The sequence below is a fragment of the Botryllus schlosseri genome, chromosome 5 (genome assembly GCF_051294905.1).
Source record: "Botryllus schlosseri isolate E-star chromosome 5, Bs_hap1, whole genome shotgun sequence".
In the NCBI taxonomy this organism is placed as follows: domain Eukaryota; kingdom Metazoa; phylum Chordata; class Ascidiacea; order Stolidobranchia; family Styelidae; genus Botryllus; species Botryllus schlosseri.
Window position 1 is genome coordinate 27,940,595 of NC_137240.1, and position 27,604 is coordinate 27,968,198.

The 27,604-nt window shown below is 40.2% G+C and overlaps 4 long non-coding RNA genes across 4 annotated transcripts; 1 reads left to right on the forward strand and 3 right to left on the reverse strand.

Annotated features, from left to right (window-relative positions):
• Positions 1–505: 505 nt before the first annotated feature.
• On the forward strand, positions 506–972 carry LOC145439573 (uncharacterized). The gene is made up of 2 exons (XR_013915285.1): positions 506–615; positions 799–972. It is a non-coding gene; the product is annotated as an uncharacterized LOC145439573 (long non-coding RNA).
• A 10,099-nt stretch (positions 973–11,071) lies between these two features.
• Positions 11,072–12,561, reverse strand: LOC145439574 (uncharacterized). The gene is made up of 4 exons (XR_013915286.1): positions 12,209–12,561; positions 11,937–12,008; positions 11,711–11,875; positions 11,072–11,415 (listed from the first exon to the last, which is right to left on the reverse strand). It is a non-coding gene; the product is annotated as an uncharacterized LOC145439574 (long non-coding RNA).
• Positions 12,562–19,054: 6,493 nt separating this feature from the next.
• On the reverse strand, positions 19,055–21,502 carry LOC145439576 (uncharacterized). The gene is made up of 2 exons (XR_013915289.1): positions 20,567–21,502; positions 19,055–19,914 (listed from the first exon to the last, which is right to left on the reverse strand). It is a non-coding gene; the product is annotated as an uncharacterized LOC145439576 (long non-coding RNA).
• A 9-nt stretch (positions 21,503–21,511) lies between these two features.
• LOC145439575 (uncharacterized) lies at positions 21,512–23,872 on the reverse strand. The gene is made up of 4 exons (XR_013915288.1): positions 23,744–23,872; positions 22,330–22,685; positions 22,183–22,260; positions 21,512–22,127 (listed from the first exon to the last, which is right to left on the reverse strand). It is a non-coding gene; the product is annotated as an uncharacterized LOC145439575 (long non-coding RNA).
• Positions 23,873–27,604: the final 3,732 nt, after the last annotated feature.

Consider the following 27,604-nt stretch of genomic DNA (forward strand, 5'->3'; position numbering starts at 1 on the left):
ACGTTACCGCTTCTACTAGTCCCTGAAATCTCTCGTCGCATGCTTGCATGTATTCCGTTAAAACATCATCCTTTGCCTCTAGTTTTAATTCCAGTTCATGCAAGCGTTGTATGAGATAATCCTTATCCACAGTCTCCTCCCTACTGCCTTTACTGTCGTCCAACTGCCTTGATCTTCTTCTTCTAGAACTTCGGGTTCGCATTTTTCTCGGTACGGTATTCACACAATGAAAAAGGTCCTGGCGTGCTCGCCAAATTGTAGCGTCCCTGATGTAGTGTTAACTCAACAGAAACGTCGATGTTCCCTAAACGTTCGGAATCTTCTTCAGTGCAATTACCACACAGCAGAGTTACAATTTAACAGAATATATTAAAACGACAATCAGCAGCGTCCTGACCCAGCAAAAGCCAATCAACCAGCCAAGGCGCGAAAATATTCAGAAAACCACTGAAGCGAACAAATGACCATTATATTACAACAATGCGATCACAAGAGCGTTACACTCGCAAGAACGAGGATGAACATCACGGGGACCATATAGAAGCTATCATACAGACAGTCGGAAATTACATTGCTAGCAGAAGACTAAAGTGGATTATGAAAAATGGAGGATGGGTAGGTGATTTACATGCTTTGCTTAGGAATTATAAATTATCTTTTAGCATGGATATATAGTGTATCTGCTCTCCAGAGCCCATATCATCTCTCGATGATGAAACTCAGCTTTACCCTCCAATTCGGTTCCCGACACGATAACTTTCCTCCGTACGATCATTAGGGCTTCTATTTTTGTTGCAGGATGGCTTTGTAGGATTCTTTGATAATACCGCTCTCGACTACAATAAAGTTTGGAAGGGACTCGTGTTTGTCGGAATCGGACTGACATCTATAGCAATGGCATTATCAAGATAATGGATGTTCGTATGTTTTGTCTCATGTAATATTTTAAGAATAAAATTCTTCATCGTTTAATCGCATCCATTTTACTGTAGGATGTATACAGTTTCTTCTGAGAATACTCGAAGGATTGCGCCATATGGAAACCTTCTTTATACTTTTAATTTTTTCAAATTTCTACAGATAACGCAGTCGAATACCGACTTTTACGCAAATCTGTTTTGCGTGAACATAACAGAGACCTACACATAGTCAATTTTATTAAAAGAATTAGCATGCTAAACATTAAACTCTCACCTTGAACGTTGGTACGCAGTTGTAGGACACAATAACAATGTACCATACCAAATTTCATCACACATTTCATGATGTAACAGCTTTAAAACTAACGCAGTTCTCTACAGACTTTTGCGTGAATCTGTTTTTCGGTAGCGTAGCACACTTCTGTACATAGTAAGCTTTAATAACGGAAGTACCATGCTAATAATCACATACCACACTGAAACTTGGTACGCAGTTGTAGGACATTATGAAAATACACCATACCAAATTTCGTCAGACATTTCATGATGTAACACCTTTAAAACCAACGCTGTTCTATACCGACTTTTGGCAAAATCTGTTTTTCCGTAGCGTAGCACGTACCTCTACATAGTCAACTTTAATAACGGAATTACCATGTTAATAATCGACTCCCCGCCTTGAAACTCGGTACGCAGTTGTAAGACATTATGACAATGCACCATGTCAAATTTTGTTACGCCTTTCATGATTGAGCAACTTTAAAACTAACGAAGTTCTATACCGACTTTTGCGAGAGCGTAGCACGTAGGCTACTTATGCATAGTCAACTTTAATAACGGAATTACCATGCTAAACATTGAATGCGCAACTTGAGAATTGGTTCACAGGTGTAGGACATTATGACAATGGAACATATCAAATTCCATCACACATTTCATGATGGAACACCTTTAAAACTAACGCAGTTCTATAGCGACTTCGCGTTAATCTGTTTGCGGGAGCGTAGCACGTACCTATGCGTAGTCAACTTTAATGACGGAATTACAGATGTAATTAAGTTTCAACACTTTTACAATGATTCGTCTTGCTTCCTATAACGTCCCACCCGAAGCCCGCGTTATTAGGCTGTGATCTCAGCCTGAGCTATGTCTTGAAGCCGACGGGTCTCTGCAAATTGTTTCGATTTATTCTGCCCGTTTCAATTTAAGATAAGGAAGCCCATTTCACTCAATGTATCGATGCCTACGGTAGTCTACAAAATTTTCTGATTAATTCTCCCTATGTTAATTTATCATGAGAAAGATGATTTGACTCATAAAGTACGAAATACTTGTTCGCTTGAGCTAAGCCGCAGCGCTTGGAGTGGGTTTTTACGAGGTATGTGGACTCATTTCGAGGGGCTCTATGCCATAGGAGCATACTTCACGCTCCAATTCGATTCCCACACATTCCATATAATTACTAACAGAACCATTGAGTACCAGCCTTGAAATTTTGCGTAGTACTAGATGGTGTGTATACAATTTCATGACATCCGACAGTACGATGGAGACTGTCAAAATACCGAAAGAAGCCCTCTATTCTTTTCTGAAATAATCAAGGTTTTATCAGGACTTCCCTTCATATAAACTCCAGCAGAATCACTAATAACCTCTCAAGTTTACTCAATTTACTCTAATTTGATACTCGAGTACTAAATCCCTATTTTCCGAAAGTATGATAGAGGCTATCGCTCGATACTCCACGATTCGTAATTTTGCTGGAATACAAGTACAATTAGGTATTAAAAAGTAACTAATATAGGTGGTTATATTTGTAGATCATTTACCGGTTTTTCAGGAGAAACTACCTACTTTTAGGACTTTATATTTTAAAGTAGTTTGAAGTAACGTTTGTATCACCTTGACAAGTGCTATCATCAAAAACTGCTTTTGCTAAACTCTTACATTTTCATTAAACTTCTAGACTGAATCTTGTAAAGTAGATAGAAAATGAAAACTATTAACATAAGGTAAGTGAGAAGCACGCAAATTTTGATTGCATACAATGCCACAAACTGCGTTAACTTCCAGAGTTGTTAGGTATAGAAGTACTCGTACTTCTTGAGAATAACCAAGTAGGTTTTTTTTGCCTACATGTACCAAATACTCTCAAGTCCTTATGATATTGGAGTACATCAACTTCATGATAGCTACAGTATTAAACAGAAATAGACCTAGAGTACTAACGTTTTTGCGCAGTGAGAGTTTGCAAGTTCTCGAAGTATTTTTGTTATTTTTATTGCGATAAGTCATTCTGCAGCGCGAAAATGCGTCGCAGGATATAGATGAAACTAGCACCACTCATCAAGACCGCTGAAAACAGTACATTTCAACATTTATTAGCAGTAAATTTCTAGTAAAGTACAAGAATTGATAATTTCCGAGTGAGTTAAAAAGTAAGTATTGAAGCTATAGTTTACCTGAAAACCGAAAACTCTGGAATAGAAGCAGTGAAGTGTAAATAGTTAATCGCTCGATTAAGTAAAGTGCAAGCAGATAAAACCTATACTTGAGTACTACAAAATGCACGAATACTTCGCTATCGACTCCCTCCACGTAAAAAAGTGACTACGGTCTAAGACTACTTTTACCGATATTCGTCAGTTTCAGTTTTAGATAAAATTCGGGAACCAAGTAATTTCATAAACATAAGCTAATTAAATGAATTTACTCGAATGTACTATGCCGCGCTGATAAGATTAATTATAATATACTTATCATGTTACAGTGATTTTCTAGCGTAGAAAATCTTTAAAAAGTAGTAAGCAGGCCGATGGGTATTCGTTGCGTTGTATAAGCATAAAAAACATTCCCGCGCGCTCCTAAACCTGACACTTCCTACCCTACCACCTAATACTAAGACGCGCGCGGGAATGTTTTTTATGCTTATACAACGCAACGAATACCCATCGGCCTGCTTACTACTTTTTAAAGATTTTCTACGCTAGAAAATCACTGTAACATGATAAGTATATTATAATTAATCTTATCAGCGCGGCATAGTACATTCGAGTAAATTCATTTAATTAGCTTATGTTTATGAAATTACTTGGTTTTCTGCTAGCAATGTAATTTCCGACTGTCTGTATGATAGCTTCTATATGGTCCCCGTGATGTTCATCCTCGTTCTTGCGAGCAAGAATGCTACCGACCACAAAAAGGGAGACAATCCTACCCCAATTTTCTTTGGTATCTTTGTAAATTTCATCAGCTATCATCAGGAACATTCGCTCATCGGGTAAATATTCTTTATATTTTTCATTGACTTCGACATCACCATAGCGGAGACGTTTGGAGACTGCGTTTAGGACAGTTCGATGTCGCTCGAACATTTCATCCCCAACTCGACGTAAGGTTCTCTCTGCTTTCGTATTTACCTTAACGCATGAGCCGTCGAGTTCGTACATGATAAAATTCCTGGTCAAGGAATATGCTTCGGATATAATTTCATACTTTTCTTCAGTGACCGAAGGTGATACTCGTGATAATTCCATGCTTTGAGGAGAATAGCGAGTCAGAGCTTATTTCGAGATCTAAGCTACTTTGAAAATGAGTATCCTAGGATTTGCATAAGTTTCATCTATATCGTACAATGCGTTTTCGCGGTCCAGAATGACTTATGGCGATGAAAAATAGTAAAAATGGTCTCTTAAGCATTGACCACGGTTTTGTTTTCGAAAGATGTCGGGATGTCGGTATCATATTTTCTAAAACTTAAACTAGGACCCGGATCCGGATATCAACTCTGAATCGACAAACCAATGAACAATATTCAAACATGTTACACCCCCATGTTTCCATGAAAATAACAAGACATTACACATCCAGTATACTTCACGATTGTTCATAGATACCAAGTATTCGCGTAAACGAGGTGTGTGACATTACATACATCATGGATAACATCATGGTCGGCACTACAAGCATCATGGATTACAAATTCATGTTCTGAAGTCTCATACATGCACCGACTCTGTACATTCAATGTGGGGGTAGCTGACTTGGAGACAGAAAAACACACATATTTGACCGTGACATGGTCTTAGTATGAACCGACATGCATTCGACTTGTGGAAAAATGTGTCGCACACTATTTCACCGAGATTACAACCCTTTCACGGTTCACAACTTGATATATCAACTTCACAGGGTGGTTCGGATTCTCAGGTAGACTTGAATCGTGATCCGGATCTCGGAATATAGTAAAATCGAGGTATGTAGGATAATTACTCACTCACTACTCTATATGTTGGTGGTGGTCATACCCTGCAAACTTTTTTGCTGCGAACGTAGTGTTTCACCTTACATCAGTTGGTTCAATGTATGTATCGGGTTGTGAAAACTGTCGCTGTTTTGACTATGTGTCACAATCAATACCAAATACGAGAATTCGTTACTCGTCGAAACGCCGCAGTCAGACATCGTTAACAGCGATTCCGTGTATGGCAATCTTGAGTTCAATTGCGGTTTTGTGATGTTAACCAAGCGGCTGTGTTTCTGCGGTGTGAAGACTGAATTCGTGTTGTTTCCCCGCAAGAGTGCGATGTCTATTTCATACCTAGAGCAATTATAAAACACATCTTCGAAACTTTTGGTCTAGTTCATCCGCTTGCATTTCGAAACGGACCATCACGACAAGACTCTAACCCACCACATCCGTGGTTTCAGTTGATCATATCGAATAATATCATGTCCATCCGTGTTACCACCCACAGATTTCGCCATCCTCACACGGTAGTGCTAAGACACAGACAAGACGCGGTGGTGGAAATATTGAAAATGAGAAAGCAGACCTTGGTGTCATTTGATTTGGATTTTACACCCGATGAACCCACCATTCGTACTGCGCATTGGGATGAGGATTCTATCATTGATGTCGAGGGAAAGGAGATGTACAGATTTGTTGGTGTCGTGAATATTCAACGAAAGTCTGGGTATATGGTTGTGCATGGTTCGCGTATTTGACTGTGGAGATATCGCTATACATAACGTGCTGTTCACCGTATCGATAGCACCAACGAATATCCGCGAAAGGGTTGTAATCTCGGTGAAATAGTGTGCGACACATTTTTCCACAAGTCGAATGCATGTCGGTTCATACTAAGACCATGTTACGGTCAAATATGTGTGTTTTTCTGTCTCCAAGTCAGCTACCCCTACATTGAATGCACAGAGTCGGTGCATGTATGAGACTTCAGAACATGAATTTGTAATCCATGATGCTTGTAGTGCCGGCCATGATGTTATCCATGATGTATGTAATGTCACACACCTCGTTTACGCGAATACTTGGTATCTATGAACAATCGTGAAGTATACTGAATGTGTAATGTCTTGTTATTTTCATGGAAACACGGGGGTGTAACATGTTTGAATATTGTTCATTGGTTTGTCGATTCAGAGTTGATATCTCAAAAGTTGCTATTCTGAAAATTTTGTTAAGGTGATGGTTTGAAAACTTATACTTGAGCACTACGAAATGTACAAGTACTTTATCTTTACACGGCGTTTTTTGTAAAATGAATACTAATTTTATTGAAAAAATAAAAAAGAGCGAAAAAAAATTACATTTTATCCCGGAGCGCTTAAAGTCTGTCTTGCATTTAGTTGCCAGCTCTGAAAGCAAGCAAAGTTTGTGGTATTTGCGCAACATTGAAAATCGATAAAGTAGTCTAAAACCTAGTCACTTTTTTCGTGGAGGGAGTACATAGCGAAGTACTTGTACATTTTGGGGCACTCAATTATAGGTTTGGTCTGCTTGCGATATACTTAATGAATCATTCCTGTGTCATAACTACTTGAGTTGTTGGTGCGTGTAGACAAAAACCTACTTGAGAACATAATTTTTATTTTTCAATAAAATTAGTATTCATCTTACAAAAACGTCGTGAAAAGGTAAAGTACTTGTACATTTCGGAGTACTCAAGTATATAGGTTTTGTCATCTTATTATATGCTCAGTATATTATATGTCAAGAATTGTGGAGCATTTATGTGGGTCTCCAGGGTGCTCTTCATTGAGTGTCCGTGTTGAGCGATAAGTTTAATTCGCAAAATTAGTGTGTTCAAATCAGGCCTGTCGCCAACATAGTGATGTCGCATAAGCCCTAAATACATATAATAGAATATCAAGGAGAAGTATCATCTAACGTATAATGAATGTTATTTATTTCTCGGAAGCAAGTTATTATCAAAACATAGTGGTCAAAATTATCGCAGAGCAATACCGATTTTGCGTAAATTCCATTATGCGTCCGACTATGTTACTAGGGATTATGTAGTTAGTTAGGAAATTAGGAGTCCTATCTTCCCAATCGGTATGGAACAACATCAAAATCATCACAAAGCAATATCGAATTTTGCGTGCATTCTGTTATGCGTTTTACTACGGTAGTATGCGCATCTGCATACAGGTGTCCAGACGTGGACTTTCTACTATATTCGCTCCTAACATTATAGCAGCACCCGACGCAGCTTACATTATTACGTTATAAGACGCTGGCGGCGTTTCACTGTCGGTTTAATCACCCTTATTCTAGTGACATGAAAAGGACTGAATCGTATGAATTGTGGTCACTACAAGAATCGAGCGAAAGCGCTGTTTCACGCCGTCTTGCATCGGTCACGATTAGTTTTACTTTTCAACTAACTTGTTGTCTGTCGTTATATTCATTAGACTCGCTTTCATGCGGCTAATTTGTCCCTATCATTATAACGTCGGTGATCGCGTACCTGCGGCGAAGGTGTTCGTTTAATTATAGCAACGAGAACCGGGTCCCTGCGGCTATTCCGTTGGCATTTTAGTGCCGAGTTAAATACCCTTATACTCGACATGCAAACATTATACAGGTAGCGGTTATACTGCGAGCTGATGAATTCGTCATCTATTCGCCTAGCGTAGTTGTTCATAATCCCGACCTTCCGCTCGTATCGTATATACTACAAGCCAGTGATCGCTACATCAAACAAAACGGTCAGATCGAACGCAAGAACTCGGATCGCAGTGTCGGACGGCAGCAAAGCGGTGTACCTCGAAACATCAACCGATCTGGAGGATTTCAGCTAGTGAATCGACGCAATAACGATCAACGATATCATTGATATGCTCTTTTTTCGAAATAAAATGAACTCGTACACTACACAATGCTATTTCAAGGAGACTGAGTAAAGTGCCAATGTAAGTTTTGACGCGGCAATCATAAGTCGTAAAATGTGGAAACTGCAGAAACCGTAACTTGTACACATAAAATCAAGTTTAAAAAATATGGATGGATGATATTAGTCCTAAATACACATAATACAATATCTGAGAAAAGTATCAAGATGCGGCAATCAATGCAGCGATGATATAGCAATGGATGGATGATGTGGCACTATAGGCGTGGCGCTTGATGATGTGGCACAGATGACGTAGCAGATGAATGTACCCTTAGGGTATGAAAATGGGCGTGGCAATTAGGATGACGTGGCGTTCTCTGATTGGTGCGTACCGATCGATTCCAACTATACTACTGACGGTATACGTCTCAATATTATGTCTCTATCACATTATTGATCACTGGTTATGGAAAACACTTCCCCTGTGTTGTGCAAATGTTTAAAAACTCTTTACTTACAGATAGTGCATCTGTTCGTCCAGCAATACCACTGGAAATGCGTGTTGCCATTGCGATCTACAAACTTGGTTCCTGTGCAGACTGCAGAGTACCGATCAGTTGCAAACCTGTTTGGAGTAGGAATTTCTACTGTACAGAAGTTTCTGAAAATGTTAGTGAGTTTTATTCCATCAAGACTTATGTAGGCTGTAGAAATATAGCTATTTGCGATGCTGATGATTGCAATTTGGGATGCTGATGATAATTATGACTCTGAAGTGATTGTGTACCTTTTTACCATTTAAAGACTGGTAATCAATACCCAGAGTGGAATTGGTGGCAACGTCACGCGCAACTTTTCGTTCAATTACTTGATTATTTTATGCAAGAATCCCTTCTGTCACGCGCAACTTATTGCTGAAAACAACCACTGTTTCCAGTCTGGATCAATACCACCGACCTAATTGTCACCGAGTACAACCGGAACACTGCGGTTCGAACGTGTTCAACTATAGATTACTAACCTACGGAGGTTAGTAGTCTATAGTTCAACGTTCGATGTCTTCTGGAATTATTTATGTGAAAGTATAAAAATCTAAACTTTGTTTGGAGAGCCCTTGTTACATGAAAGAAGAACATTGCAACGCTATTTTATTTTGCTATTGTAGGTTCTGCACTACCATATGCCTCAAATTACCGGACTTCATACATCCACCATCAGATGAGGAAGCCAAGGACATAGCACGGAGAATTGAAGTCAAATATGGTTTTCCTCAGGTATATATTGTGCATTGCAAATATCTCACGGAAAATACCGTGTTTATAATGGTGTCCGGTCAGTACCGAGAAAACCATTACTGAGAATGGACACCACCGAGAATGCAATGAATACAATGCAGGCATGTTATGCATATGTACAGGTCGTGTGTATGTACATGACGGCTTTGCCACATATGGTGTCGATTCTCTGATATAAATTTCTCGACAACGCCTTCTCAATAAGTTAGTTTCTTGGCATTGGCCATGCTCGGTAATGTCCATTATCGGTGGTGGCCATTCTTAGTGGTGTCCATTCTCGGTAATGGTTTGCTCGGTGTTGGTATAGAACTATTTATATATACACGAGTCTAATTATAGCACTATGTGTCCACGAGTTGACGTGCCCACCAACGCTGCCATTTTCTAGGTTCTCTGATGCATTCATGGCAGCCATATTCAAATCACCGCTCCAGTAAATGGCAAGCGAGATTATCAGAATAGAAAAAGATGAGAGTCTATTGTATTGCAAGCTGTTGTTGATGACAATTACTGGTGAGTTCCTTGAAAATTCGACCGTTCAAAGATGTGTGATTGAAACGTGATCGTAACAGTTTCTGGGATAATAATGTCACCATGCCTGGAAGTTGTCATGACGCCTTCATTTTCAAAAACTCGCGACTCTATGAAAGTATGAATTTGTTACCAAGGGTAGGTATCATGCTTTTGTTGTCATGTTGTACTCTGTCACACAACTGTTGTTCCCTTTATCAGGCTCCAGTGCGAATAAACAACGTGGAGGTTCCATTGCTGATTCTAGGAGATCCTGCTTATCCTCTGCTGCCGTGGCTTCTAAAAACCTACACTGGGAGAAATTTGGACCCTGCCAAAGAGTCATTTAATGCACATCTGAGCAGCGTCAGGATAGTGGTGGAAAATGCATTCGGAAAGTTGAAAGAACGCGGGCGCATCATTGGCAAGAAAATTGATGCAAGAATAGACCTGGCTCCTCAAATCATTGCAACATGCTGTGTTTTACACATATATTTGTGAGCGCTCCCACACCCCTATCAGTGGGTGGTTAAGCACTAATTATATTTCCTCCCAAATGATGCCAAATCTCTGATGTGTCCTCACCCTCTCCACAACTACCTAATGCAACGGAAGTCCGTCATGTGCTGACTGAACACATTGGCACAAATCTTCCGCTAAGACGTAGTATAAGACCTACTTTGTGATATACTACCTTGACAAATTTGCCAGTGACTCGCTCGTTAGTTGCCTTGATTTTTTTGTTCTGGTAATTGTTTCATATAATAGTCTTTTTCGGATATCGTATTTCGTGAACAGCCTGTCACAAAATTGACTTATCTGATTCCTTAGTATTGTCGCTCTGGTATGAATGTAGACTCGTAGAGCGTAGGCAGGGCAATGTTAGTACGTTTAAGAGATACAGGAGACCTAGATAGGCATATGTTCTAGACTACGTTTTTGCCTTCTTAAGTATAACGAAGTGAAAGGCATTCGGAGGGCCAGACAATAAGAACAACCTGCTGGAGTGATGGTGGACGATCCAGAATTGTAACTTTAAGCTGTCATGTTACTCATTTCTGCCAGAAATTAAAGCCAATCTGTCTCTGCTTGATCTGTATTTGAGGTATAGCTAACCAAATATCTTCGGATTTAGGCTATACTTGTACTTAACTCAAGATACAAGTACTGTTGCTTGTGAACTTCTTCGTAACAGATATATGCAACACATGGTTTTATACTGCTTTTATTATATAAAAGTTATCCTAACAATACAATTTAACCTAAGTAAATAGCACACATAGAAAAAAATACACAAATTCATTCATGTGACAGCTCAAATCATCGGAGTGGCACCGTCGCTGTTCACGTGAAGGCAAAATTCACTTCAGTCCGTGGCCCATGTATATAGAAGAAGACAGTCGACTGTCGCGGTAGGACAACACGTGGTTGGTCAGAATCGCCCCAAAGTATATTGCCAGATCGTTGTTTTCGAGTTGGTCGAAATCATTGCGATGACTTCACACACCGTGAGTAGAGCTCGGTACGGCGGAAATGTGACGATTGCCAATTCTGTAAAATCTCCACGATAGCATGACGTCGAAAAGGGCATCGTAGTACAACTAAGACTAGCACAATTTAATGAATAGTAAAATACAATAACAAGCCTAGCAATAGGAACCAGCAGGGTTGTAATGACTCGAGTCATGATTTTTTGGTGACTCGGGTCATTTTGTTAAAAATGACTCGACTCTAATCAATTTGTGTATTGACTCGACTTGTACTAGAGTCATTGCGCACGAGCCGTACTAAAACATATGACTCGAGACTTGGTTACAACCCTGGGAACCATTCCGATAAGCCGAACCTCATTTCTGCATTTAATCTGCCAGTCGAGTGATAGATGACATGAACTTCATCATCATTTCTCGGTTTGCCTGGCTTTCTTGCTGTAGAGCATTTAGTTCTTCACGCCTAAGCTTCCGCTCTTCGTCAAGATGGCTGAACAGTCTATCTTCAAAACTTCCAGATCCTAGTAGGTAGCAAGAACATACTTTTCTTTTTACCTCAATAAACAAAGAAATAGAGCATACATTTTCTCTTATGCTTAGACGTTCTTTGTCTAGATCGTTCTCTGTTCCAGCTGCCAGACGTTGTGGAAGACTCTGGAATCAAGAATGTAATTGCTGCAACCGCTTTGTGTTAAGTTACTTGCATAGAAAAATAAGATATAACATAGAAGTAGAACCCAAGTCATACTTCTGATTTCAAACTGTATCTTTAAATTTTACCAAAAAATACGCAGACATGTTTGGAAATTGTCAAAATAAACTAGATGTATACCGTACGGCGTACGGTATCTTACCTTTTTCTGGATATTATTGCTTGCGGACTCCGACATAACCGTAACGTATACTTAATTAACCACAGAACTGCAAAGGAAGCATATATCGTGTGAAATTCTTGAAAATTCGCCGATCAATTGAAATCTATTATAGCCGCTAACATTTCTCGGCCAGCGATCTTCCCTACTTCTCACGACAAAGCGTGAAATACCCTGCTCCAAAGCCGAGTGTCAACACTCACGGCAAAACACACGATAAAATCGGCCGCCATGACGACGGGCTCAGTATTCTCTCGAATCGGTCACACATAACCGATCAACTGGAAATCTCATGACGCATTCAGGTGTGTCGTGACACCAAATTTCCCCATGTGAAAAGGTGATAGGTTTGTCACTTTTTTTACCGTGGGAAAAAAAAAGTTATGACCAAAAACGTGCCAAAGGGTAAAAAATCAAACTAGGGAAAATGTTAACATAAAAATATGAACAAAAGGCTATAAATGTATTATCAACTGAAAATCAGGATATAGATGCAAAAGGAATTTAAAATAGAATTATATGTCTGTTTCAGGGAGTAAGAGTGAGCAAGACAGAGGGATGGGGGGGGGGCGCAAGTAGAGCTGTCGTTGTTCGTTATAACTTCATTATGTTATTGTTTACTTACTGGTCTGTTTCATTTACCAGGTTTGTCACTTTTGTTTGATAGGTTTGTCACTTTTTTTACCGTGGGAAAAAAAAAGTTATGACCAAAAACGTGCCAAAGGGTAAAAAATCAAACTAGGGAAAATATTAACATAAAAATATGAACAAAAGGCTATAAATGTATTATCAACTGAAAATCAGGATATAGATGCAAAAGGAATTTAAAATAGAATTATATATCTGTTTCAGGGAGTAAGAGTGAGCAAGACAGAGGGATGGGGGGGGGGGGCGCAAGTAGAGCTGTCGTTGTTCGTTATAACTTCATTATGTTATTGTTTACTTACTGGTCTGTTTCATTTACCAGGCCTGTTTTTTTAGATAGTGCTTAGTCAAGAAGAAACAGCAATTTGTGTTATTGTAGAAAAGGCTATCGGACTGGAGATTTACTGTGTCATTCTGAGTGATAGTACCACACACCCTTTGGACTAGCGTTGCATTTAAAACAAAAATTAATTAAAAACAAACATGTTTAAAACAATAGGCCCTAATTTAAAACAAGTTTTTTACTGTTTTTTTGTTTTTAAGCCATGACGTCAGGAATATTCAATTGACTACTCTGGCTTTCTTTAGATAGCTTGGGTAGACTCCATTTTCTATCATGACCATGATGATGAAGTTAAAAAGATGGGCCATATATTGACCGATATGTCTCCTCTTTACGTCGCCTAGGCCAAGGTGGGTGCCTATTGTAGTTGACTCTGTCAACGTGAATTGGACTTTAGCGTATTATTAGGACTATCATGTGTGGCCAACATACATTGTATCTTACATCTTGTAACTAGTCAAAGCCAGTATCGTTCTTGTGTATTGCGCAAGTTTAGAAAGATATATCTGCCTTTTTCGTACCGCGACTATTTCGCCATCCGTATTCCTATTGGCCAGACTTCACAACCGCTGTTACGTAAAACTAGAGTTTTAGAAAGATCTCTCTGCCTTTTTCGTACCGCGGCTATTTCGTGATCCGTATTCCTATTGGCTAAATACTTCACCATCTCTGTTACGTAAAACTAAAGTTCTACATAGATATCTCTGCCTTTTTCGTACCGCGACTATTCCGTATTCCTATTGGCTAAATACTTCATGACGTTTTCCGCAATTCGTTTCCCTCATTGGCTAAATGTTACAACCATTGTTTCGTACTACTGTAGTATAGACTTGATCATTTGATCACGTAATGTCAGACTCATTTTACCGCTACTAGGACGAACGTCTTTTCTTGTCGTTTCACGTGTATTGCTACGCAAATACATTCGTGTCAGAGAACTCGCTGTGAATTGAAGAGCTTGCAACAGTAAGGACAACCTAGGACCCCACTACTGCTGCATGGTGCCTATGCGTGAGATCAACCACAGCTAACACCTCTTACGACAGAAGCCGACGTTCGCCACCGCCGCCATCGTTCGACATCGCATCTAGGACATTCTATCCGGTGACCCGTTTATTTATATATTCCAATTCTGAATACGCTTCACGACAGCAGATTCTCGGGTATCATATACGGCATTTCTTAGAGTGTACCTTTTAGTGCATGTCGCCTACGTAATCATTTTATTAGAAACGTGTTTTACTGCATTTCTCCATGGCGAGTAATGATGATACTAAGCCCGTTTCGGCCCCTGGCCCTGACGTTGAGAACCCTAAATATGTTAAGCTCGAGAAATCTTTACCCTGTGTGCTCGACGACATGGCTAGCGCGCATAATAACGATAGCCAAGTAGAAGTTAACTCGACACCTATACTTGGATTTTCAGTATATACACCCCTTTTTTTCAACTGCATTCCTCCATGGCGAGTACTGAAGAATATATTTTTGTTTCGTCCCTAGCCTGAGTGACTCTCCCAGTCACGCCGCTACTGACGCACTATCGCTATATTCTTATATTTTATCATCTCTCCCTTGGACATTAGCACAAGCTCCCAGGACTATCAATCACACCACCGTTTTTACGTGATTTCATTTCCTTAATCAGGGATATCTAGATATCCTACCGTCCTTAATCAAGACATAGCAGACCTCACTTGCCAGTCTTCTCAACGCACACTTGCCATGATACTATATATCACCTAGCAGTGCGTCCACACTTTCCACGCACACTTGCTACGATACTATATATCACCTGGCAGTGCGTCCACACTTTCAACGATCTACTTACTACGATCCCCTTACTACATAACTTAACGCTCATATGGTAGTTCTTTCTGACTGCCGTACGGTCTTAGGCCATTGCCTTACGGCGCTCGGGACTGTTTCTGGGATCACATGCTTGCAAAACGGTCATGTCCCACGGTATCCCTCTAATTTAAAGCTTCAATAGTGATGCATTTTAGCTCGCATTCGATAGTTGTGCCAGTAGAGGTACAGAGGACTTTAAAGCTTTCGTTTCGTTCAGCGCGCACGGTTGCTGCTGAAACTGACCAAATGCCTACGCGGGAAGCGTCCGGCCTGGTCAACGGCTTCTACACTCAGCCGATTCGCTGTCAAGCATAGGACGTGAAATCGCTGGGCTTGGGTACGTCTGCTGGCAGGTTAAACCATACAAGCGCATCGACAAACGTCCGCTGCTCTCGAAATTTCAGCAGTTACACTGGAATCGTTCGAAAGGTATAGAAGTTTAATGCCCCACTCAATAACTTAGAGTGCGTGGTGGAAAACCAGTTATCTATCGATAGCCATTGATACCTATGGCACTCAGTCTATTCCACCATCACTTTCTCTCCTCAAGTGGCCCACGGATGAGAATTCTTGGAGTCTTTTTGTACCTAAATAACTGTATTCAGCATACGGTTACAGTCCATGATAACTCATTTTTGTGGATGGTACTTCAGCGCCAGACCAATAGCGATATTAGGATTTATATGTCTTACTGCTCAACAATTAGATATGGCAAGGCACATTTGCCTTCGCGCCATTTTAAAACGTGCAAAATGAAAATTAATATTTTTTAAATTATACAACGACTTGGGCGCAGGTACTATCACTGAGACCATAATGTGCGTTCTTACCATGTTGTCGAGCACCACACCAAACCTTACTTCTGTACCCTATTTGGCAGGCTAACTTATTATTATTGCTATGCCATGGGGCCGTTCAAGTGTTTACATTTCTCAGTTAGTTTGTTGATCGTGCTAGGCTGTTTTTAGTTTATATGCCATGTTACCCGTGATGCTGTCGTGAGCTATTTCAGACCAACCGGTTCGTCCAAATGTTCATGAACACTGCGACACCCGATATACTACTCCACATTCGCGGATCGAAATGTATTCGTCCACTTCCATCGGGCAACGATTCGGGTGACGATACTGAGCGACCTTATTCTACTGTATGACCTCGCGCTAAATCGACAAGATGCTAGCGACTGACTGCTCCGATCTACGCCGCCTGATGCTTATTCCGCATCCAGCCGAAAATCCGGTCCAGAACGCTCTATCTTCAGACGATGACTACCACGATCACATCTGCGGCTGCTCCGCTGACACACGTATTGTTCAGCTGGAAAACTACGAGCGTAACCACGAGGTCTCAAGAATACACAATTTCGTCACCCGACGGCCGTCGACGACAACAGCCCACGCCGATTCCGCGAATGAGTAGCGCCCCGCGTTTTCCGTTGCATTTACCGACCGAGGTATTGCAACACCCAGCGTTCGCGTTACAATTACCGACCGAGGTACTGCAACACCCAGCGTTCGCGTTACAATTACCGACCGAGGAATTGTAGCACTCTTCGTTTCGCATGGCTATTACCGATCGAGGTATTGTGACACATGCAACTGGTCACCTGTATTCTACGGTGACCTTGACTCTAAAGTTGTTTAGCCCCCTCGCTGCGCGACGATCTTGGATCGACTGACTCTTGCGCCAGGTCTGCGTCGGTGTAGTTTAATTGTTATTTGCGTTTAGGCTTAACTGGTTTATAGGCTAATGTTGTTTATTATAAAACTTACTCTGACATGACCAAAAATTATCCTCTGTATTTGGCCTCGTTCCCTAATTAGATTATGCACATTACTGTTGTATAATCGTCTGTTGTTGACTGATATACCAATTCACATTAACCTGCCTTTCCCTTTCATTGAAACCAAGTGAAATTCCTTTTCCGAGGAGGGGATAATGTAGTTGACTCTGTCAACGTGAATTGGACTTTAGCGTATTATTAGGACTATCATGTGTGGCCAACATACATTGTATCTTACATCTTGTAACTAGTCAAAGCCAGTATCGTTCTTGTGTATTGCGCAAGTTTAGAAAGATATATCTGCCTTTTTCGTACCGCGACTATTTCGCCATCCGTATTCCTATTGGCCAGACTTCACAACCGCTGTTACGTAAAACTAGAGTTTTAGAAAGATCTCTCTGCCTTTTTCGTACCGCGGCTATTTCGTGATCCGTATTCCTATTGGCTAAATACTTCACCATCTCTGTTACGTAAAACTAAAGTTCTACATAGATATCTCTGCCTTTTTCGTACCGCGACTATTCCGTATTCCTATTGGCTAAATACTTCATGACGTTTTCCGCAATTCGTTTCCCTCATTGGCTAAATGTTACAACCATTGTTTCGTACTACTGTAGTATAGACTTGATCATTTGATCACGTAATGTCAGACTCATTTTACCGCTACTAGGACGAACGTCTTTCTTGTCTTTTCTTGTCGTTCCACGTATTTCTACGCAAATACATACGTGTCAGAGAACCTGCTGTGATTTGAAGAGCTTGCAACAGTAAGGACATTAGGACAACCTACAGGACCCCACTACTGCTGCATGGTGCCTTTCGCGTGAGATCAGTTCCACTACTGCTGCACTATTCCTGGCTATTCCAAGTCGCTTCGACACCTTCCTATATTCATTTAATCGCATTTTTGTGGTGTATTGAACTATAGAGATTGTAGTCTCAACAGTCTCTATAATTGAACTATAGAAAGTAAACATGGAACGGCAGACGACCGATGTTTATATAGCTCAGTGTGTTGCAGTTTCGTTCTGCTTCGCTGAGGCTGGGGTGGGGAATTGTTTTGCATAGGTGACTGTAGGATTTCTGGCAATCCAAAAGTTATCTTCCCGAGCGCAGAATTTACTGAATCTGATCTTGATCTAGTTCTAGATATCCCTGATTCCCTATAGTTCCATGTTTACATTCTGATAAAATTGCTAATAAATCAATGATATCGTTACGGTCGGATGACTGCTATCAAAACAGAATATGTGCTTGTTTTTAGACTGCTGTCGCCTGTTGTATCGTTTATCAACTGCTGTCATCTGGGCCGAATACTTGTATGAAATTTCCAAAGCGGAAAAAAGATATGACCTACCATTACCATTTTTAACGAACTACCTCCGGGAGGATGAGTTAATACCTTTTCTGGATTCAATAGTGGTATAAATTACATACCAATATGAGATAGCTTATTTACAGATGCATAAGTGCCAGTAAATGTCCACCAAAATTTCTGTGATGTGATCGCATTCGCAACAATACACCATTGCTTCGATCAATTTGACCCTGTCAATATATCTTATCGGTAGGGTAACTTATACTTTGTTCCGGAAGATAAGTTATACCTTTTCTGAATCTAATAGTCATCTATTTTACACCCAGACTAGAGAAAACTCATTTCGAGGTACACAAGTTACTCTAAAATCCACCTGAATATGTCGTATTATCGCTACAGAGGCCAATTCACTTTCGTTTCACGCAATTTGTCCATGCCAATATATGTTATCGGTAGGGTAACTTAAACTTTGTTCCGGGAGATGAATTATACCTTTTCTGAATCTAACAGTCATCTATTTTACACCCACACTAGAGACAACTCATTTCGAGGTACACAAGTTACTCTAAAATCCACCTAAATATGATCCCAGCAAACACAAGATATGTTATAGATATACATATTATATCTCTCACGTGTTCAAAATATATCCTAATAATATGTATTATATATATAAATCTGTCGACACATTAAGATATCTACGTGATATCCATATAGGATGTCTAAAAGATGTCCTGATAAGATATCTATTGTATATATTCTAAAAATATATCAGTTCCCCATCCTCATCAATTGTCTTTCGCAAAACTTGATTCTAGCTGGCCCTGAACTGTCGTCGGTTACATCCTGCACTTCACATGAAAGCAAACTAACCATTAATTTTACAAATCATGCATTACTTTTCGTTCTGTATTAAACAGTAAGCAAAAAATTGAACCAAGCAATCAATACATTGGACGCACGGAGCATCAATATACAATTGGATTATATATTCATATTGAAATAAACCCGTATATTTGCAGCCGACACTAGTCAGAAGATATTTACTTGCAAAGTGCTTTTTTACTTAGTTCAAGTGTTGATTTTTAGACGAGTGATGTGTTGGAATGGACCTGAGTACTTCCAGGTGACATTCGTCAGCAACTAGTAGAGAGTAGAACTTGTTGATCCTATCACCAAATATAAAGTCATCGGCATGAAATTTTGAATAATCAAGGTGATCCACGCCAGTGACGTCATGTTTGGTGATACTATCAACAGGTTCTTTCCAATTCTCTACTACTTGATGACGAATGTCGCCGGAGGTATTCGGGTTTATTTGGGTAGCAATGCATTAGTCGTTTGGGAGTCAGCGCTTGCACAGAGTACAAAAAACACTTAGCAAGTGAGTAAAATCGATTGAATTAGTGCGGAGTTGGTCAACTAGACAATTTTCAGCTTTTTCAAATTAGATTGGAATTACTGAAATTCAACAAGTTCAGTTGATATCAAATCTCCTGTCTCAGTTTCAAGAAAATCAGAAATTTGATTAGAATCAAATAAGATCATTCCACAAATTAGAGTAGAATTGAGCAAATAAATATTTTAGAAATTAGATAACCAGCATCTCACTCCAATTACTGAAATTACACAACTAGAATTATCTAGTTGTCCAAGTCTGCTGTGAATATCGCGAAATGTCCCCAAGTATCTGCGTCTTCAAACTCCACGATGACGGGAGTGCTTCTTTCTTCTTCATGATCGTGATCACCCTATAACATGAATGAGTAGATTATTACTACAATTGATTATTATCAGTGGAATATAACAAGTAAAGTGGATCCTCTCAAGTTACATACATTAAAAGATTTCAAAGCCTCTTTCAAAAGTAGGACGATCATCCTGCTGTTTGACCCTGAACTAAAACCAGTGATTCCAGAAGTGGGCGGTATCGTGGGAGTGAATTTTAGAGATATGGGAGGTAACGAAAGGGTTGATTGGAGGGAAATGCGAGATCGTTTAGTAAATTTAATTGCCCGACTCATTCTAGCTCGAGTAAGGTGAAAATGATGTTTGGAAACCACTGATTTACACTGCAGCCATTGTAAAGTCAAGATATGAAACCAGAACCTGTAGAATGAGGCTTGTCCTTAGTCGAGGAGATTCCCACTCCATTGGCGTCATAAAGTGGTCATTCTAGTAAATGGTTTTGAAAGCCTAGTTTGAGCACGGGGTTAAGACTGTTCCTTATGAATATTTTCAGTTGCTTGTTAGAGGCTGGAGTGGTAATTTTTGCTTATTCCATGTACTGCACAGTAAATACAGTGAACTGAAGATGTACAGTAGCAACAATTCACTGACACTCACATAATACCATAAATTGCACAGATATCACACCGGCACCAAACTCATTAACAAAATCACCTTGCAAGATCCGATAACAGTGACATATGGTGCAACTTGGTCTTTAATTCGTTTTTCGGGATTGGCAATGTCAGGATGAGCCAATCTACATGCTCCTGAAAAGAAAATATACTTCGAAGATGTGTTCAGTCATGGTATTACAAGACATTATCAGACAACGACGAAGTGTCATTGAGTTGAGACATTTCGAAAATATTGTTAACGAGACTCTGAGGTATCAAATTTCAATATACCATCAATACTATATTCACATTATAATCAAAACAAATATTTTTGACTGGTACATGCTTCTAGTTCAGCAGGTCTTTATCACCAAATATGATGTCACCGCAAAAAACGGTCGAATAATCGAGCCGAACAGATGATTTGGGATCAACGTACTATATTTAGATTACGCAGAAACTCCTGTTGACACAACCAACGTTACTCGACTTTGATAACGTACACACCAAGGCAGAAGGAACCACCTCTTGATTGTAAATCAGTGGTACAAGTACGGTACTGACTTTTACGTTTGTGGTAGAATGATCAATAACTCCTGATGTGTTCTTGGTAAAAGCCATACTAATAACTAGGGCAAGTTTTTGTTGCAGTCAAATTCGTGGAAAGTTGCATTTATTTTTGAAAAAAGTTGCAGAAGATGCATTTTGACCGGTTGCCCGACATATGAGCATGCGACACAATGGAAAACGACAGTTCAGCATGGAACACATCAGCATGCGTCACTTCAGCATGTGACTGTATAACTCAATAACTTACCCTAACCCGAAACATAGTCCTGAAATTAACCCTTATATATATCCTAACCTAAATTCTAGCCCTAACCCAACCCTAACCTACCCTTAACCCGTAATTTAACCCACATGCTCATGTGTCGCATGCCAAATTGTCGCATGCTGTAATGTCGCATGCTCATATGTCCACGGACCATTTTGACCACATAATACCCGTAAAAGCCTTACTTCAGTGCTGATTTACGGTGTTTCAGTTGAATTTGGCCGTGTATTTCACCAGAATCGAAAATACTTTCATGAAAAATCGAGAAAGTTGCAAAATGTTGCATGAAAAAAATGAACAAAAGTTGCAAAGCGTTGCACTATAAGATTCCTTCAAACAGCTTGAAACAGCATTCTACATATCTTACGAGTATTTAGGAAGCTGCCGGAAGCTGTAAAAATAAGTTGCAAAAACTTGCCCTACTAATAACGCTAGCACTTATGGCATGATTTGGGCGAACAAGCGCTTCATTCAAATGAGGAACAAAAACATACCAGTTCAGACGTCTTGTAATTGCCCCTGTTCAAGTCGTCGTCTAGGCGTTACAGTTGAGACAAGGTTTGACACGGATCTTCAATAAAATCTTTCAGCAATACTGGGCAACTGCCGTCATGTCGTTGTTCATATGACCTTCCATGAGATCCATCATCTGGTTCAGCTGCATGCATCTGGTTCAGCTCCAACTTCATATCTTCGGGTAACGAAACGTCGCAATTGTCTACGGACGAACTAGAAGATTCGATATCGCACAGCTTTGCAGGTGTGGATGTACAATACAGAGCAGCTAAAAATAGATTCCATTACAAGATAGCCAATTTGACCATATGCGAGAAGCTTACCAATGCTCTGTAATAAGCCAGCACATTCTTGACGTTCAGAGTTTTCTAAGTCAACAATACTTTCAAATGAAGGAGCATCTTAAATACAGAATTACTTTAAATTACCGTACTCAAATTCGAGAAGAAATCATATTGCTAGGAACTTACTGCCTGGGGTAGTTCCTGCAGCTGGCTGCTACTTTGTGCATGTTTTGATCATGATTTTCAGTCTCAAAACTTGATGATGGCATTCTTGAATTTGGCATGTCTGGTGTCTGCATATGTCTCCTTGCGATACTGGCTCCATCTAGAAAGTATGAAAATTTTGCTTGTTTATATATTCTACGTGTATAACATACCAGACACAGTAAAAGGTTACCATTCGTTGACACAGAAGTATCCAAAATTTATTTGTTTGGCTGACGTTTCCGTTTTGATCATTCTGCCCCATCTTTAAACATCCAAAGGCAAGCCCCTACTCTCCGCAGCTCGCACCATATACTTCAAAACCACATTTCATTCATCTAAAACAGATGGATGATGAAGATTGTGCTGATAATTCTGCGATGTACATTTGCGAATTCTAAGTTCCGTTACTGACTGAGCATATATGTATTTGTACAGGGACCAATTGCTATCATATGTTATTGGGACTTCCTCTTCTTGTCTTAGTATTGGTATTTTTACCAGGACACTGTAAAACCCGCAAAAGCAAGGCTTATTCAGGTAATTGTAGGTATCTTTTACAATATTGTCGCTGTAGGCCTCAAGATATCATGGATTAGTTATTGAATTAAACTGCCGGTAACTATACGGCAGGGTTTTGCGGGTGACTAGCAGGGTATTGCAGTTGGCTGCGAGGGTTTTGCTATTGTCCAGAAGGATTTTGTGGTTACCTAACAGGGTTTTGCGGTTGTCTAAGAGAGTTCTGCAGGAGCAAAATAGGGTTTTGCGGCTGACTAGTGACTACTATAGAGTTTTGCGGTTGTGTTGGAGAGTTTTGCGGTTTTCCAATAGTTTTGCGGTTGTATAGGAGAGTTTTGAGGTTGACTACTGCTATAGTCAATAGTCACCTTCAAAACCCTGCTAGTTAACTGCAGAACTCTTCTTTATGACCGCAAAACTCTCCTATACAACCTCAAAACTCTCTTGGACAACCGCAAAACCCTATTTTTCACCCGCAAAACTCTCTTAGACAACCGCAAAACCCTGCTAATCACCAGCAACACCCTGTTAGGTCCCACCAAAACCCTTCTGGACAACCGCAAAACCCTCGTAGCCAACTGCAAAACCCTGCTTTATAGTTACCGGCAGTTAAATTCCATAACTAATCGATGATATCTTGAGGCCTACAGCGACAATATTGTAAAAGATACCTACAGTTACCTGAATACGCCTTGCTTTTGCGAGTTTTGCGGGTTTTACAAGTTTTGCGGGTTGTACAGTGTCCCATTTTTATTTAGCCACAAGCAATGCACTACCGGTACTTCCTGAATCCTGAATATATGCAAACAGTTTTACACAATTCACAATCAATTACTGGTAGCTAACATATCAGTAAGGAGTGAATGAATGATCTCACATCCACATTGGCTTTCCAGTCCCTATGTTATACAGCAACCGATTCTTCCTCCTCTACAAACAGGCATATTCATCTTTTGTCAGACTGCATATTACTGCGGATTCAGAAAAGCTATACCGGTAGTGATAGGAATCTGCGAACACAAAGAAAACAATCAAACAGTACACTAAATGACAGGCAATATTAACAACAAACGGTAAATTCACTACGCACTCAAGTCTAAAGCCCTACGGAACGTGCAGGTCCAAAGCCCTCAGTAAAAGCGATTTCCCTCGCGGAGGGAAATGGCTTGTCTTCTCAATCAATCCTCCTGAGTCCTGACGGAACCTTGAATCACGTGATCCCTGACCCGAACTTTTTCGTTCGTTTTCAACCAATCCTGACTCTGTATGTGTACTTGTCATTATTACGGCACAAAGACAAAATTCTTCATACCTTTTGACGTCCGCTGCTGCGTCGAAAAGCTTCGAGCCGAAATAATTTTAACGATATGAATAAAATAACAATATTTTTTGCTGCTGCATTGAAACTTTTTCGATCTCAACCAATTCTGTCGGATACTTGAACCCGTGGAATGTGTGCAGTGCACTGCGCAATGCAGTTGAAAAACAGTAATCCATTCAAACATGGCGTCCGAGAAACGCTGTTCACATATCTTTCAAGAATTGCGAATGTTCGCCACATGAGTAGTATATAACAACTAAAAGTCCGAAACGTCGAACGGGGATTTAATATATTCCGGTTATGTCGCACGACGATAAATAATCCTGAGTCAAGTGATGACTTTCATTTGATCTATAACCCTTGAAATGCTTTGGTAAGCTGAAATCTATACATCACTAGCCAAATCGAATTTCACAGCCCTCATGTATTTTTGAGATAATGCATGTACGGCGCGATACAAATAATATATACATTATACAATATATATCTTATTGATATATACAGAAATATATAATCTGGGACTTATCAGCGAGATATATTTATGATATGTTTCAGCACAAGATATAATTTGGACAAAATTAGGACAAGAAAAAGATATCTCAACATGTCAGAAATATATCTCGTGTTTGCTGGGATGGATCTGGTTGCTCCCGGGGACAATTCACAATCGGTGAGACACGGTGGCAATCTCATGTGCCCTGAGTTGTTCGCATAAGTGTCGACATGTAAGCTAATATTGCCACCAAAGAGGTTGTTTAGACATCTTTGTTATTCCAATGATAATTTTACCAATTGTGCAGAGAGGAAAAGTCGCCTTATAATTTGTTATCATGCGGTAAGTTCATCAGTTCGAAATCTGATTTGTAAGGAAGGTGAAAACTATGCCGCGGCACACTTACGACACTTGATTTAATCAAGAGTCGTATTTTACAAACACCTACTAACAGGAGCAGTTTACTGGAAGGAAGTCTGTGATCTTCCAATTGCACCAGGACCGGCAACTCTGTAAGGTGTTGCGGAGCAGATACGATTGTTACGTCACTGGTTGTGTCGCTATTGCGACCGTAGCTTTTGCGTAACCTTTGCTGACCTGAGCATGACCTGAGTCCAATAGCTGCCGTCACAACTGAGGCACACTAATTTTCCATATATGGCTATAACATATTGGGGAACAGCGAATATATTCTGAATCCTCTCATCAATCTTCATTCAAGTGAAATATTTTGTGTGTGTCTGACGCATCCACGTGCATATGTGATGGGCCAATGAAGCTGCCATGAAAGGGAAAGATTATCGACAAAATTGCAGGTAAATTATTGTATTGCACTGACAATGTACTTTATACTTGTTGTAATCCGTATGGTTTAAACGTATGGTTTAAAACCCGTCGCATGGTGTTGGAATTTGTTAGCCATGCAGCACAACCGCCTATTACAGTGGTTCTCAACCTGGGGGGCGCGTGAAAGCATCTGAAGGGGGCGCGAAGAAGCGGTCAACTGAAATTTTTTTTTCGCGCTTTGCGCGATTTACATGCAATTGGATAACATCCGGTAGGATTTTGTGATATGATGATAAGGGGGCGCGAAATTGTTCACTCTCAAAAAGGGGGGCGTGTGTAAAAAAGGTTGAGAAAGTTGAGAAAAGTCTATTATATGTCAAATCAGGATTGGTGCGTTTGATTAATTTTCACTTTTTGGAAGTGGTGTAAAAGCACAATTTGGTACCCGAAAGTGTCGTTCGCCCGTTCTATTTTTACACCCATGATTTACAGCGTATGCGGTATATTGCTCCTAACCCTGAAATTTCGAGTCGCTGGTACGAGTAATAGCCAAGAACAGCTCTGTTATGATTCATAATTTTCCTTTCAAAACACCACAAGCTTGCGATACAATGAAAATATATGTGATGGTATCGAAGGAGGGACACGCATACTGAATGAGAAATCCCACGTCCGATTGGTATATAAATTAGATCAGGGCAGTGGCGGCTCGTCCTATAGGGCAACTGGGGCATTGCCCCACCTAAAATTCTGTTCAATAACAATTTAACCATTTATAGACGCACAGCAATCAATATATACCGAGATCACAGCGAAACCCGCGTTCTTCTTGTGCTTTCGCTTGCAAACGCCCATACATAGCGAAGTCTCTGCGAAAATCGAATTCTCTTCTGTGTTTTCGCTTTGTGAATGCCTAGCCGGGGCTTGCCCCGGTAGCGCTCATAACAAGCTTTCACTATCTATTCTCTCAAAGCCGCGCACAATAAAGAAACGGTGATTTACTCTCTCCTATTCGTAAAATGGCCGAGCAACCGGGGCAAATATGCCTACTCGCCCCTAAGGTGTGATGTAACAATCGTATCTATATCTGAACTCGGTTATCGTAATATGCGTTGAGTGGGTGGTAATTTCGTTTCCAAAGTCGAGTAAGAGCTGACTCTTCATTTATCGCCAACAAATTTACGCAAAAGCCGTTATTGGTCTCTATTGATTTTAACGATGTTCCATACCTAGATCTGTCATGAGCTTTCACACGGTATGTCTTGATTTTAGTATCGAACGCGGTGCCAAGTCTTAAAGTTTACACTCAATGATTGAGGCAGTTATTTCGTTTTCGAGGTCGAGTATGGTAGAGATGCGCGCTGATCTGATACTTAGCCTACCTACGTCATTGCGGATCTCACGCAAAAGCCGGTGTCGGTCTGTGCTAATCTATAGTCTGCGTTCCACAACGAGATCGGTGATGATATTTCCAATGGTATATCTCGATGATCGCATGAGACAGCTAACCAAGATTCTCGGTTTGCATTCAAGTATTCGCATAATTTTATGTTCGCCAATGTCCATTTCACTGTGAAATTGTGGCCTTCAAACCATTTGCTTACAATCCCCTGTCAATTGCGATAGCTATTTCATTTTCGATGTCGGCTAACAGCTGATCATTCGATCAGCCTATTCCTCGATCTATTTTACTCAAAGTTCGGTGTTCGTCTGTTTGCATTGATTTTGACAGTGTACCATACCGGAATGGGTTATGAGATTGCGTATGCTACTTCTCGATGATTTCTTGTAACAGCAGTGGCGGCTCGTCCTATAGGGCAACTGGGGCATTGCCCCACCTAAAATTCTGTTCAATAACAATTTAACCATTTATAGACGCACAGCAATCAATATATACCGAGATCACAGCGAAACCCGCGTTCTTGTGCTTTCGCTTGCAAACGCCCATACATAGCGAAGTCTCTGCGAAAATCGAATTCTCTTCTGTGTTTTCGCTTTGTGAATGCCTAGCCGGGGCTTGCCCCGGTAGCGCTCATAACAAGCTTTCACTATCTATTCTCTCAAAGCCGCGCACAATAAAGAAACGGTGATTTACTCTCTCCTATTCGTAAAATGGCCGAGCAACCGGGGCAAATATG